Source organism: Otolemur garnettii, unplaced genomic scaffold (genome assembly GCF_000181295.1).
Source record: "Otolemur garnettii isolate 467f Iridium unplaced genomic scaffold, OtoGar3 scaffold00194, whole genome shotgun sequence".
NCBI lineage: Eukaryota > Metazoa > Chordata > Mammalia > Primates > Galagidae > Otolemur > Otolemur garnettii.
The window spans coordinates 1,073,574-1,077,309 of NW_003852589.1; the positions used below are offsets into that span (position 1 = coordinate 1,073,574).

The 3,736-nt window shown below is 46.3% G+C and overlaps 1 protein-coding gene across 1 annotated transcript in view; it reads left to right on the plus strand.

Annotated features, from left to right (window-relative positions):
- The window catches only part of FAM189A1 (family with sequence similarity 189 member A1), a 495,321-nt gene that overhangs the window by 434,476 nt on the left and 57,109 nt on the right, over positions 1-3,736 (plus strand). The window lies entirely within an intron of this gene.

The following is a 3,736-nucleotide window of genomic DNA, read 5'->3' on the forward strand; positions in this document are numbered from 1 at the left end:
TCTTGTCAATTATTCATAAATAGTCAGACTTCTCCTTTTTCATACAGTGGTTGTCTAATTTCATTTTATGTCATTTTTTCCATTTATACCAGTAAAGGATGAGTTGGGAAGCATTCCATCCTTTTTCCCTCTTAAAACAAAATTAAATTTATCTGTTTCTTGAATTCAATGTTTGATAAAACTTGTAAAACAGCGGTTCTCAACCTGTGGGTCACAACCCACAGGAACTGTATTAAAGGGCCATGGCATTAGGAAGGTTGAGAACCGCTGTTGTAAACCCACCTGGCCCTGGAGATTTCTTTGCTGTCATTAGGTAATTAAGAACTGATTCAATTTAGGTTATTTGTTGTTTCCTCTTTCTTCTGGTGACGGTTTTAGTACATTTTGTTTTTCTGTAAATATCATCCATTTTTAGATGTTTTCAAACTCATTGACGTGAAAAAATTCATGTGTACACCATGCCTCATTAAATCTCTTTTAATTTCTGCTTTTTAATTTACTGTTTTTCTTTCTTGAGTTAATCATCCTTGATAGAGACTTGCCCATTTCATCAGGTTTTTTTTTTAAAGATCAGGCTTTAGGTTTATTGATCCTGTCTGTCCTTTGTTTCTTGTTTTAGTAATTTCTGCTCTCATCTCCATTTATTTTTGCCTTCCAAATCCCTTTTCTCGAGTTGTGAGCTCTGTTGCTAAAGTTCAGTCTGTCTTCTTTCCTTGCATTAGCAAGTTAAGATTCACATGTCTGACCAAATATTCCAAGTCTGATGTCCAGTAAATTTTTATTTAGTGCTCTAATTATCATTATGATTAATTTTCAATCCCTGAGTTATTTAGCAGTTATGTTTTACATTTTGCAGACATACAAAGAGTTTTCTGCGTTATAAGCACACTGTAGTCAACTAACCTGATTACAATGTATCTGGTAACAGGTCTTTAGTGTTGGTTGAGATTTGCTTTGTGCATAAGTTTATGGGGAATTTTTATTAAAAAATCCCACATACCTTGCTGACTGCAGGTCTGAGTGCACGTCCACGGAGCCTGGCCGTCGTTATGGCTCTCCTCTGTGCCCACTAGGGAGTGTGTTGGACACACTGAGACAGGGAGTTAGCCTCCACTGCGGTGGTGGCTGGTCCACTCATCCTCCTTCTTGGTTTTCTTGCTTCTCTCTGGTCATTCTCATCAAGGTCTTCTCTGTAGTGTAGGAGACACATGAAAAGAAACATCTTGGCAATAAGGGAATGGGGAAGGGATTGGTCTCTCGTTAAAAGGCACGAGAGCACACACATCATTGCTGCAGTCTCCACACCTGTCGTGTAAATAGTCACAGGGTCACTTCTATAAAAAGCCGTGGGAGGAGTTAGTCGGGGCTTCTCCTACTAAGACTGCTATGCCTTTCAGGTGCTCTTACGCCTCTGACCTGGCTGAGACAACGGGCTCCCCAGCACCTGTGGGGAGCAATACCACCATCAAGAATGTACTGCAGTCCGCATCCTCACGGTTTCATGGCCTGGGCGGGCAACCTAGAGTCCCGGCTCCCACACTGTGGACTCCCTTTCCTTTCTCCTAATTCTGGGTCCTTATCCAAAGTCTCTCCTTATTGAGCACTACTTCCCCGGGCAGGTTCATCTGTTTCCATGCCGTCCATCCCCAGCTCTGCGCTGGCTACTTTCAGATCGAAGACTCCAGCTTGGATCCGTGCCTGCTGAACACCAGGCAAAGAGACCTGAGATGCTGCAGACTAAAGTGACTCAAAATGACATCACCCTCACTGCCCTGTCATTCTTCCCACTCTCAGAGAACAGCTTCCCATCTCTCAGGCCATGGAAGGCCTGTTTTTTCTCCTGTGCTCCCCGTCATTCACCAGGGCTTCCTCAATATGCTCTGCACTCACAGAAGAAAGGGACTTGCATAGAGTGTTGGCATATGATTCCTAGATTGCCACATGGAGTTGTTCTTGCCTTGTCCAGGAGGAAAGCAAAACTGAGGGTCTGGAGCATTTGCAGACCAGCAAGAACATCCACACAGCTCTTTTCTAGGGTGCTGAGGAGTCATAGCTCACAGCAACCTCAAACTCCTGGGCTCAAGCAATCCACTTGCTTCATCCTCCTGAGTAGCTGGGACTACAGGTGCCCATCAGAACTCCCAGGTATTTTGGGGAGTGGTCTCACCCTTGCTTAGGCTGGTTTTGAACTCATGAGCTTAAGCAATCTACCCACTTGGACCTCCCAGAGTGTTGGGGTTACAGGTGTGAGCCACCATGCTCTGCCAACACAGCTTATTTAGAGAGTAAGACCATTACCATTCTAGCCTGAAGGGTATTTCTCACAAGGTTGATGAGTAAATTCAATGTCCTAAGGCAAACTTAGTTTCTTACTTCAAGAGAACAAGCACAATTTCCCCTAAACATGTAACATCCTGCAGAAAACTTACCTATAGGCCATGTAAATAGTCCAGTTCCACAAAGAGGACAGAAAACCTCTTCTGTTTAACAGCTGAATATCACGACCACTTCTTTCTCTTTTCAAGATACAAGATAGGAAGTCCAAATACAGGATGAACTGGTATCAATAAGTATAGATTTAATTTCAACAAGATCTCACCTTCTGGATAAATGCTCTTAGTTCTCTATACCCCTGTGGTTATTTGTCTTGTGGAGGAAAATAAATCCTGTCCTAGATAAGAGAGTTTATTCAAAAAGACTCTTCCAGCAGAGAGGGAGAATGCTTGGAACTCAGGAAGTGCAAGCATTTCAAAACCAAACAGAAAGTGCTTCTCTGTTACAGCTGCAGTCTCCAACCCCGGGTCTTCTGACCTGTAGCAGTCTGCGGCCTGTTAGGAACCAGGCCACACGGCGGGAGGTGAGCAGCAGCCCCTGGCCCAGGACCCATGTCACCTCCTGTCAGACCAGCGGGCATTAGATCCCACGGGAGCACAGACCTACTGTGAGGTGCACACATGAGAGATCTGGGGTGCACACCCCTTGTGAGATCTAATGCCCCCTATCTGTGGAAAAATCATCTTCTGCGAAATTGGTTCCCCAAAAGGTTAGAGGGCACTATCTTGTAGGGCATGCAGGGGTCCCCAAAGCTTGGTGGGAACTTAAGTGGAAGTTGGGCGAGCAAGGGGGAATGTCCAGGAAATGTGTGTCCCTGTGGGCTGAAGTGGTCAGAGGTATCTGTATTCCCTTTCCTAGTGCAGAATTCAGGGGCCCCTGGGGACAAGAGCAGTCTAGCTCGCATTTGGAGGTAAGAAATGGCCAAATGTGAATATTTGGGTGGGATGTAGGTATTCTCCAGCCCTGTCTTCCTTAATCCACTGAGGTGGCAACAGGTCTGCCCAGCATGTTGAATTCCCAAAGCAGCTGTGTTAAGGAAGTTTGCTTCCTCTCGAGTATATTTAGTCACTTTCATTCTGTCACTGTCATGGCCCGTGGGGTCCCTGCCCCCTCCCCCACTGAGCTGCCCTCTCTGCACTGCTCTCCGACTGCACTAATACTGCCTCCCCCACCTCCACCATCACATCTCCCTGTCCCTCCTCTGCTGCCTGGACGTTCCTCCCTCCAGCTCCTTGGGCCGCTCCCTACGCACCTGTCACGCCCATCTGCGCTGGCCTGGAGAGTCAGCATTACCTCTGCTGATGCTGGCCAGGGTGTCTCTCTGTCCTGCCAGACCAGGCCCCGCCAGGCAGTGCCACACTATCTCCCTCTTTTCATATCTGTGCTCACTGCCTGCTGGAGG